The sequence below is a fragment of the Parambassis ranga genome, chromosome 18 (assembly GCF_900634625.1).
Source record: "Parambassis ranga chromosome 18, fParRan2.1, whole genome shotgun sequence".
Classification (NCBI taxonomy): Eukaryota; Metazoa; Chordata; class Actinopteri; family Ambassidae; genus Parambassis; species Parambassis ranga.
In genome coordinates this window covers 3,616,975-3,629,154 of record NC_041038.1, presented here as the reverse complement: position 1 = coordinate 3,629,154, position 12,180 = coordinate 3,616,975, and the positions used below count along the sequence as shown (strand labels likewise).

The 12,180-nt window shown below is 41.5% G+C and overlaps 1 protein-coding gene across 1 annotated transcript in view; it reads right to left on the bottom strand.

The window, feature by feature from the left end:
* The window catches only part of nrxn2b (neurexin 2b), a 437,176-nt gene that overhangs the window by 250,035 nt on the left and 174,961 nt on the right, over positions 1-12,180 (bottom strand). The window lies entirely within an intron of this gene.

The window sequence follows — 12,180 nt, the reverse complement described above, 5'->3', positions numbered from 1 at the left end:
ATTCATGCACAATGGATATATTATAATTCACATCATATAAGAGTAGATGGATAAGATCCGGCTGGTTTAACCTCTCGTACACCAACTCACTCTCCTCCCTTAATTCCCTTTTTCCACATCTCTACTCCCAATTCCCTTCTCCTCTGCTCTCCCCCTTTGCTGTTATTTTTATTCTGAAGGAGACAGTCCGATGTTGCAGCATATGACGTTGAGGAGATTTGAGACATATTTACATAAGCATGGTTTCAGCATAGGGAACACACTATTTATATCCTGCCAATGAGAGAGCCATATTGCATCAACATTATAGCAAACGGCTGGGGAGTAGATGGAGTGACATGAGAAGCACAAGATTGTGATTAAGACTGTAATGGACAACGACGTAGTAGATATCAAGGCCGTGCTGGCTGATATTCGTGCAAAGGTTTATTTAAGGATTCAAAACACATAATAGTAAAAAAGAAAGCATTTCTTACATGGCATCAGTAGCCAATAGTGCATAGTGCACAGCAGCATGTGCAGTCTCACAGCAGTGAGGTGATGATCAGTGATCAGAGAGGAGGAGGATTCTATAAACAACGGAATAATGAGGAGAAACTGAAATGGGAGAGTGCCAGAGGACACCATCACTTCCATTAAGCCACCTTCAGCCACCTCGCTTTTAGGCAGGGGCATTGTGGTGGCTAAATAAAGACACAACAACATTAAAACATACTGGGTTGCCTGCACCGTTATTTTGATGTGTGCTTATTATGATCTAATTTTGTAATCTCACTTCAGTTCCAGGGTCAGAGGCTCTTTTCTAACTGGTGAGCTGGCTGGACCCAGAGTGTATTATGCCAGCTGCTCAAGTGGATGATATAGTATATAGCCTGGCAAAATGTGATTGTCCCCTTCCCACTTCTGTGTGAAATTATTTAGTCTGGAGGAAAAAATGTCCCATCAATTGATGGCTCTGCCTGCCAAGAACACACACGGCCCACTGGAGAACTCTTTTCCCATTTACTTCTGTTACTTTTTTTTTTTTTATATTGTTTTTTCATGGGCTTTTTGTCTTCAGCCACATGAAATTGGATAGAAAGACTTTTGATCACACCATGTGTGAAGTAAATATAAAGGAAAAGGCTACTATACAGCTGCAAAGACAGCAAGAGTGGATGAAAGTTGCCAGACGAGAAGTTAAATCTGATCCAAAGATAGAAGGGAGTATGGGAGGAAAATATAAAAACGGATGAAGATAAAAAAAAACAAACTAAGAAACAAAGTGCAACAGAGCCATAGCAGAACTGCCTGGCTGATGTAAGAATGAAAAAAGTTAGAAGACCCCATGTGCAGCACAAATGAATGGTAACAGCTACCCTTTAGAATGGAGTCCATGTAATATTTATTTCGCTTGGCTGCTACTGGCCACAGGAGAGCAAGAGTCACTGCTGCTCACATAGCCAGGGCCATTTGGCAATAATACCACTAACAATTGGGGCCCATAAGATATATATGCTGCTCTGGTTGGGCTAGCCAAGGAACCAAACGGTAAAAGTGCAGCCAGGGACCCTATGGGTTGTAGAGGCAAGGTGTAGAGCACAGGAACAGCAACACTTGTGGTAAGGCACAGGGACGGTGAGGGGGAGCCACTGCAGTCCAAAGATTCAAGTCTAATTAACCTGAGGTTGTTGTTCGTAGAAACACAATGACTGAAATTAAAACAGAGTATAATACCATCAGTACTAGAGTAGGACAGCGACTTATTCAGAGCCACATACTGTGTATAGCTGGCAGGAAAACTCTGCTTTTCTGTCCAGGTAAAGCTGCAAACAAGAAAACCAAGTCAGTGTGCCAGTCCAGAGTAAAGTGAGTTACAAGTCTTTAATGCAGCCACTGGCAGTAGTAGTACCCATTACTGAAAAAAAAACAAAGAAGGAAGAAAGGCTCATTAATAAAAGAGCTGGCAATTATTAAAATGCAATTAATTCTCATCCTGCCATTTGTGCCCTGTCATTTTGCCTCGGGGATGAGCAGGGCAAAGGGCTATGATCACATAAACAGAAGATTGCTCTCTCTATTCATCTCTCTATCTCCTTTGTTCCTGTCATGCTCTTTTTTCTCACACGTTATAATTGCGTCAAGAGATGTCAGGTAGATTTCTTTGGCAGAGTAAAAACTGCTAGGACTGTGGATTCTTTCAATTGACTGTGTCAGCACACCATAAGTGAGAGGTGTGATGTTTGAGAGCTGTTGCATAATTATCAGCAGTCATCCATCATTGGTTGCTGTGTTCTCTCTGTAAACAACCTTGATTAATGCAATTGGATCAATGCAACACAAGCCCTCAGCCGACGGCTGTGGGTTGTTGCCATCACTCTCTATTCAGCCGGTGTGGCTGCTGCTGCAGCAGCGAGTGCTCGAGTACAGTTGTGTAATTATTTTGTCTAAACCCTAATCAGAACAAATCGGGAGAGTGAATCTGATCATCAGCTGGCAATGGGCACTGATGACAACATTTCTATTGTGACAATAAAAATGAGAAATATTTGTTTTCTCGTGCTGTGCATGAGTGGCAAAGAGATCCAGACATAGACCGCTGATGATAATCTGTAAACTCTCAAAACTCTGAGGCCCTTAAAATAGAAGTATCTGGCAGAATGAATTCTCTCCTTCCAGTTCATGCTGTTCACATACTCAGACTCCCGAATCCAAACTCCAAAATAAAGTAAAAACACTAAAGCACTGCTCCGAGGCGTGTTTCATTTTGATACTTGTGTATGACATCACCTCCTACTGATGAAGGCTGCACAGTAAATCCTGTCAACTTTCCTAACCAGCACACCGAAATCTAGCCAGAGGGACCAAAGCTGGCCAAAGAGGGATGATTGTTGCTGGGCAATGTAGTGTCAGCCCCTGCATGATAAGGCCACGGGCAAACTTTGGCTAGTTTGCTACTGGTGCAACAGCGAAGGGCAACAGATGCAGCCAACAGTCATGCAGTTTTACATGGAGCAGAGCCATCCAGGCCGGTCTGGGTGTCATGGTCGCTCAAGCATATGTGGTTAGAGTGTTAGGATTGTAAGGGTCAATGCTAACTGCAGGGTGTGTGCAAGGTAAAAAGTCAACATTTTCTAGCAGGAAATGAATGATGTGTCTGTGCCAACAATGGAGTTTACTCATTCACATTCTGGATCTGGACTGGGCAATTAGGATTCAGGTCTGTGTACATTACAGCATGCAGAGGAAAGCCTTCAATCCACCTTTGCAGGACGATATGAATACATTAGAGAGCAATGCTTTGTCCTGAATATGCCACTTTGCCTTTTTCCAACTCAACATTGACTCAACTAAACAAAGGAACCTGAGCTACTATGTTAGTCAAGTTCCATCACAGTAGATCCCCCTTTACAGAAGAATCATATTCTCTTTTACAAGGTTTGACAGAACCTGTCATCTTTAAGAATGGGATCCAGTAGTGAATGCCGGCTCGAGCTCTGTGATTCCCTGGAAGAGAACATAATCAGGAGCAGCTCGTGCTCGGGACATTTGAGGTAACAAGCTCCTGCAAAACCATACACATGCAGGCAGCCACGTAGGCACACTTGCAAGCACACACAAGAGAAAAGAATATATAAAACTGTGGACTGCAGTCTAATTAAAATGGGCTCTAGAAAGATTCACATCCTCAGTGGTTTGTTCTTGGCTCAGCAGCCCCACTCTGAGGAAAAACTGAGAATGCTGATGCTGAAAAGAGTGAGTGAGAGAATGAGAGAGAGGTGGAGGGTAAAGACAGAAAATGCAGAGATGAGGGTAGATACCAGATGACTGAAAATGGATTTTTCATGCAGAGCAGCAGAGAAGCATAGAACACAGCCTGAGAGACCGAATGCTGACCAGGGGGAATTATAATGCTTGGCTGCTTTGTGGATTCATACAGAAAAAAGAGAAGAATATAAAAAAAATCCCATGCATAGTAAGACAGACATGTTTTGTAATCAAAATGGGAATATGTGTAGTCAGAGTGTGCAACTTATTTATGTTCCTCATTAGCATTTTACTACCAGGTGATGGACCTGAGGCAAACCCCTGTTGTGCAGCCCATCTGGGAAAGCATACTGTGCAGTGAACAGTCACACAGAGGTCTAGACGTACACATGCACCCTGTTGTATGTGTACGTATGTATGGGAAGAGGTGACACACTCTGTTCTCTCATATACTTACTTATATTTAAATGTTCAGAATAATTATTATCATTAGATTTGAGCAATTGGAAAAAGCATTGGAAAAAAATGGGGGAATTTATATCATCTCATCAAAAAAGTACAAGAACCATATTATCCCAGAGTGAGGCTGACTGTGGCAATGGGCATCAATCAATACTCACAGGACGGTATCAATATATACTTGTTATGTCTAATTGTCTGTGCAAAAAAAAAACACTGTAGGTGTTTTCATATAACATAACAGAAGCTGTAAAAGCTGGTGGGTGTTTCTTAGGTGTACTGATGGCTACTGACGATTCCTCCTTCGTACATTTGTGGGAGGTGGGAGAGGTGTGTGTGTGAGAGAGAGAGAGAGAGAGAGATTAAGTTTGGTGTGTGAGAGCTTTCTCTTCCGTTCAACCTTGCAGAGGAGAGCAGCACATGCTGTGCACAATAGATACATCTCCCACACACAAACATGTTGTCCTGTTTTCTTACTGTGCAAACAGACCAATGCTCCTAATTGGACCATAGGGGGTCTGAGAATGTGTGTGTGTGATAGATAAAAAGAATGAAAGAGAGAAGGAGGGACCTATTTAAAAAAAGAAAAGAAAAAAAGTGCTGTTAAAATGGTAATTTAGGTCAATAGGTTATAGAACCGGTGGTAGCGACGGGTTAGAGGTTAGAGTTTAATTAGAGGGCAAAGTGTGTGTGTGTGTGTGTGTTTTAGAGAAAGTGAGATGGCCCCAAAAAACTGAGAGAGATGCAGCGTCAGCAAGGCTGCTTTTCTGGCCAAGAAACTAGCACAGGAACACCACAGGGTAACTTGATGGCACGTGTTTGTGTGGCCAAGTAATAAGTCTAACAGAGAAGGGCTACACCTGCAAATGTGTGTTTGACTTGTACAATAATTAAGAAAACATATTGAGCTTCGAGGACCTATTTTTGTTTTTTTTAAATTACATATTTTTTTATGGTGGTTTGACTGTGTGAGTGTGTGATGGAGTTTATGTGCCAACCCCCATGCCCATTCTCTCCTTTGCCATCTGTGCTCCTGGCATGGCTCCTTAGTGTCGGTAATGAAGAGGAACGCACCCCAATCCCTACTCTCTTTGTCTGTCTCTGTCATACACAGAAACACACACACACACTGAAATGTGGTGGGCAATGCGTTCCTGTCTCTCTCTCTGACAACCCCTTCCTCCTTCAATATGTTCTCTTTTACCCTTAAATGACTACGAACCCTCTGAACACACATAAATCCGGAAACAAGTGTCCCAGGTAGCAGGTAGCTTGAAACACCCCCCTGAACTGCATCTCTTCTGAATCCGCTTGACTTGCTATTGATTTTTTTTTTAAACACAGCCTCTCAGCATGTTGCCTCTTAAGTTCAAACGGTTGAATGCTCTCCTCCCACCCAAATGAACAAATCCTATAAATACTGCACATCTCATTTCTGCACTGAGAGGGACCCCTGAAGTGTTTTGAAACACATACTGACAACAACAACCTGAGATTGCACATATTTACACACACACTCACCCTGAGGTTAAGCATGTTGTTATGGACACAGTGTTGTCCTGAATATGTTCTTTGTCATGCAAATGGTCTTTTTACTATTTACAAAGATAAAAATAAGTCACTACCTGGTGGTACTGCCTCATAGAACTGATGGGTTGCTAGCTCACAGCTGGCAAGACAAATTTGTGTGAGTTTGGGATACTGTGATAGGCCAGCTTGCTCACCTCTGTAGAGGCATTATTTATTTAGGTTTTTTAAACCACTGCAATAACATTTTTATTCTATGTTTCTATGTTTTTTCAGTCTTATATTTCTGCACCACTGTTTATAGTACTAAAATGCACCTGATATTTAATAAAAAGGCATGTATTACACCACATTCAGCTCTGTTTTAGAATTTATTTGACATAACACTTCAACAGATTGCCTACACCACTCCCAGAGCCCACGCACACATAATCCAACACAAGCTCAATCCCACAACATTCCACCTACATTATATACAACTCTATCTTAAAAATCAATGGGAGAGTAACCTATAACTAAAGTCTTGTGATCGCCATCAGGAACAAAGGACTGTACTGTACACTCACTGAACATTTATCATTTTTACATTAACATATAAACCTTCATCAGCATTATCTGTAAAGCTAAATTAATAACGATATCAGCAAGCCTCTAACAATAGGTGAACTGATTCATTACCTATTTACCTAGTCTGCAGTGAAAACAATCATGCACTCACAGTCCATCACACCCTTGTTTTCATGAACCGTTTCGAGGGCAGGAGTTCAGGAGATTTTTGGATGGCACGCCAAACCCCAGGTCCAAGGCTTTTTTCCTCCTGCTTCTCTCCCATGAGTTCTCCCTTGTGCCAGCTTGGCCTGGAGCAGATGGGTTGGTTCAGCATGGCATCACACCAGCCGACACAGTGGCATGTCAAACAAGCGGTCACAGGCCTGGGCATGCCAAGCACAGCCATACTGTACTGCCATATGGGAATAATGTGCGATGAGATCACACTTGAAAGGCTGACGGGGTGGGATACATGGCCTGATTTGCCTGCAGACCAGAATAAATAAATATGGATGCCTGAGTACATGTCTCACAGTACACACATACACAATGACCATTAACCACACTGTGGTCAAGGCACTCAAACGTCCATGCTTCAAGGACCACTGCACACACTTGAATGTTCACACATAGACAAACACACACCACACTGTTCCCTCAACCAACTGATGGTATTCCCAGCTGCAGACACACAACGTGCACTCTTAAACTTGCCAACAGACACACAATCACACTCTATCAGACAGCAATAAAGGACACACACACTATTGTAGAGTACACTCACCAGCCCTGGCAGCTTCCATTTACACACTAGTAGTTACACACACACACACACGCTCCCCTCTGTCCTCTGCCAACGGTGATGATGGCCTGTGTTTGGGAGGTTAATGGCTGTTTGCTCCTTACAACCTTCACGCTTGATTACTCAAGTCGACTGCTGTCTGGACGGTGGGGGACAACTCCAGGACACCAAGGCCCTCCCTGACACTGCTCTCATATGCAACCCATGTTCATTAGAAATGCAAGTCTGAGAACACCATAGGCAAAATAGTAGGCACATAGGACTTCTCAGAGCTAGAGTTATATTCAGAATAGACCACAACAAAGGAAATGAGTGACATTTGCTTTTAAACAGCAAAGATTAATCAGAGATAAAGTTTGAAAAAAAATCTTTCTCAAAGTCCTTATCAGTATGCAGGCCACATGTTTAATTATCACATTTCAAGTAATTCACAGTGTACCTTTCACTGCATGCGATCATGGTCTGATTTCCATTTGAAAGTGAGGTAATGCTATGCCCCATGGATAATTTGTGAAATTAGTATAAAGTGGTGGAAATTACACAGCAGAGTTGCAGTTTACAGCACAGGTGCTACAGCTTGAAACACTGCATGAAATATGTGTACTCTAACATGGTTAACTTGGTAATATTAAAGCTGCACAATCTGTCAATAAAAATAAATCTTTCAGTTCTTATTGGGAGAACCTCTAGATTGGATGGCTGAGGTAATTAAATAACTGTGGTTTACACTTTAATAACTCCTGTAATATATCTAAGACTCATAACATCGCTGTCTACACACCTTACAATTTGTTTGCTCAGCCCACATAACAACATTATACAGACCATAATAAGTTAAATGGGAAAAATGTCAGAGAGTAAAGCTTTTCTGAAATAAAAGAAAGGTTGATTTAATAACAACTGCATAAAGGGTGATAAAAAATACATATGTGGTTGACAGGTGGTTGCTGTCACAAGTTGTGAACTAGGTGTTACCTGCTGACCCAACTGTTATTAGAATGCATGTTAGGCTGCACAGATGCTGAAGGTTTTATAGAATATCGGGCTTAAAAAAAGATATTCATGTGGCTAAAAAACAATTTAACAAGCTTACTTCTAGAGTTTTTACAACCGTTGGGAAATAAAAACAGGAGAAATGCTAAATTATAGAGTCCTGGAGTAACAACAGTTATGTCCACAACTACTTCACCCATATATGAGTATGGGCAACTTAAATAGCTGTAAATTTATGCAACTTACAATTTTTTATTTATCCATTCACACTCCATTTCACGGTCATGTTATTAACCGGGGGAACAGAGATGCCCATTGCAGAGTTCCTGCCTGTATCACTGCCTGTTTACTCTGCACTGTGCGCACTGCTCTATGGTTTATTAATTGTAGCTACAGGCAAATGATTTATATCTTGTCTTGGTTCAAAATATCTGTAAATTGTATAAAAATACAAACAAGTAATGTCAATGCCATGTAAAAGATATTTCGTACTGGGGGAGTTGCTGCTTTTGTAATCACCAAAGTGGGAAAATAATAAAAATAGGAAAATAGAAGTAGAACATAAATGCTAATTCATGAAATTTTGTTTTGCCAAATTCCATCATTTTGTTTAATACTTTGACTGATATTACACCTTTTTTACTAATGGAAATAAATCCTAATGGATTTGACTCCACAGTGACAAAAAGCACTGCTCCCCACAACCCATGTGACAGCCATTTCCTATATGTGTGACTAAAATTGAATTTACAGAGGTAGGACTATGCAAATGACGCCTTATTCAGACACCCAGGGGTGCCATTTTATGATTCATGACTAGTAACTGTGTTAACTGCCTTCATTGACTTTCAGATGCAGAAGTGTCTTGTTTAAAAATGAGCCAGGCAATGGCTAGATTGGAAAACATGCTCTGGCCGAGCTATATAGGCCAATACTATAAAAATATACACTATGTGTGCTTGGATGGAGGCCTTTTTTGCCTTACTCACTCTGCAGGAACCATTGCTGTGTCATTTAACAAATGGTTATTATATACACATACCATATGAGGGAATAGAAGCTGAAATCACTTTTCTACTGCTGTGGAATGTGGTTTATGTGAGAGCTGAGGGTTCTTCGATGGAGGCAAGTGACCCTTATGGACTTGTTATTTTTCTGTAAAAGCAGAGGCTGATAGCAGAAATAGTTACATAAGACTGCAGAAGTTAATATCGTTTCTATGGCGAGAGACAGGATTTACTCTCCTCTTCAGAGTTATCAGGATAAGACCTCTTTTGACGGTAATGCCATTTGGCTCCTATCTCAGGATATCATATTTTCTAACTCAAAGGAGCGCGGGCCTATCGCTGCAGATCTAATGAAAAGCTGGGTGTGTTTTTCTCTACGAGCGTGTGCGCTTGCAGGCGTGCCATCCAAATGGCAGCCATCTGCTAACAGCAAAGAGGTTGTGATGGAAATGAAAGATATAAGCAGATAACACTGATAAAAATGCAAAGAGACATCTATATCAGGACCCTCCTACATCGCTCTTTTACTTTTCCCCTCTCTGCTCCTATATTCCCATGCAGCTTTTCCTTTCATTCTAACCACCATTTCTCTACTTTTAATATAGTCCGTTCTTCAGCCCCATACCCTGCAAAGTCCCGCTTCTTGCTCTGCAGAGTGTGCAGCCTCTGAGAACAGAGATATGTCATGGTTGAGGTGTTGGAGAGATGCATTTGTCTGGGTGCATGGACAGGGTGTTTGGGGGAGAGGTAAGTGGGGGATCAGGCAGTCAGTTGAGGACACTGTCGCATGCTGACACAACAGCAAAACAGCCCCCCTATGGCCACATCCAAAACATCTCCTGTGTGGTGCTGCATCACAAACAGATGTGGCCGAGTGTGCCTGTGTCTAAGAGAATGTGACTGTATGTGGGTGTGTGTGTGTGTGTGTGTGTGGTTATAACGGTGAGGGAAGGGTCGGTGAGAGAAAGAAATAAGAAATAAGAAGCAGGGAGTGTAGCAAACAGATTATGACCCCCAGCCATGATTATCTATGCCTGCCACTCTGACCCTCATGCCAATTACAGAGATAAGGCCTATGCCTATGCCTGTGTGTTCCTTCTCTGAAGCAAAATGTGTGTGATGCTTCGCATTTGTATTCACTGGTTGCTATCAGCAGCTACACACTTTTCTGTGGCACACTTGTTTCTGCCCCTGTGCAGAAAGAGGGGTTGATTGCTGCTAGAATTCCAAATGGCCACCGCTGGAAGACATATTTGTGTAAGGAAGATGTGAGAGGATACCTGATTGATTTGAAGGGCAGGAAATAAATCTTTCAATTTACTGTTTTTCTCCAGAATTTCAGAGCTCCTGCTGAAACTTCAAAGACTGCACCCTCCATCTTGCCTTCCCTTTTCATCCTCACCTCCATCGCCTCCTCCTTATCAGTTTGCTTCATCCTCTCATCTGTTCTCTAACTCCCCTTTCTCACATCTCCCTCCCTCTCACTCTAGAAAAGGGTCCCTCGGGGATCCAGAATTATGATTTCAACTGCATTTCCCAGCATGCTGTGGCAAAAGGGTACAGTCTCATGAGACAACCATCAGTCCTACACAGCAGTATGGGTTTCGACAGCTCCAGGCTGCTGCTGGTTCTCTCATTAGAGTCTCTGTAATGAATCCACGACCTGTCGCCCGTGCCACATAGTACTGAAAAGAGGCAGACTGATCATGGACTCCGGCTTGTGTAAGTAGTGAATGCAAGCTCTAGCTCTCCATCTTCCCTTTGAGCTTTTGGGATTGTAGGTTTGTTGTTTACAGTAGACAGAACAAGTTAGGACTACCTTCGAGTACAATGCTACTGAAAAAACATGGATGCTATGCAATTCCAACACCTATTAGCATTAAAATATCTATTAATATCCACAATATCCTTTAACAAACTTAGTAGACCAAAAGGCTATATTAACCTACAGCACTAGTAGTTTCAAAGGGCACTTTACAAATAAATAAATAATTTCAGCTATGTTGCTAAGGATGAAGAATGGGCTAATATATGCATACCTTTGAGAACCTTGAGGAAGAGAGTTCTGCAAGTCTGCAACCTTCCTGTCCTATATGCTCTGCTGGCTTTTCAACAGATCAATAGGTCTTTTTAAACATACCTGAATGCAGCAAAAGAAAAGACACTAACTGAACTCTCTTTCTCTGTTTTTACCAAGTTAAATATTTCAAATCATGGCCAGACTGCAAGTAGACACTCAGAGACAATTTGTATTAGACAAAAGGGGTAGGAAGACAATCTCCTCACCTGGTTAGGTCTACTGAGCAGATTGCCTCAGGTGACAGAGAGCAAAGACGTAAGAGAGTGAGGTAGAGGAGGTAAATAGAAAAAGAAAAACTACAGGCACAGTGCCATCCTTGTTAGACCTTGTACATTCGCTGAGCATTAGCAACTGCTGCAACCACGGTTCATCACATTCCCAGCATGCAGTTTATTTCTAGTGATGCCCTGTTGCCCATTTTGCTCTTTGCACTGTTCTTCTGCTTGTTTGTGCAACAAGAATTTGGAACTAAGAAACTTTATTCTGAATACATTTTCAGCCCTGTATATCAACTCATTTGTGTCTAAGTATATTACCTAATGTAAGCCTATTTACCTAAAAATTGATATACTGTGTTTTAACTTTGTCATCTTGTTAGGCAACTGTCTTTGGCTATGTGACTCTTTGAGACATACTCTCTAACAATCCCATTAGTATTACATGGCACAGCTTGAAGCCACAGTATGTCATGCTTCAAATTAGCACACAGATGTGTACTTATACAGATTATCATTTATCACACTGGCATGTTTCCACACAAACACACAAGCAAAATCCATGCCAGCTGCAGTTACGAAACTCTTCTGATTACATATTCCTTTGAAGTTTATATAGCTTCAAAGAACTTCTTTATCAGGTCGTGTCTGTTTAACATTTAAAGAGGCATTTGGTTTGTTCTATTAAAAATGCAAGGAGCAAAATGTGATAAAATGTGTTAAAATTACATTTGGGCTGCATGAAGATATAGTTTTTTTTTTTCCAGATACTTTGTGTGTAACTTAATTTTTGCAGGCAAC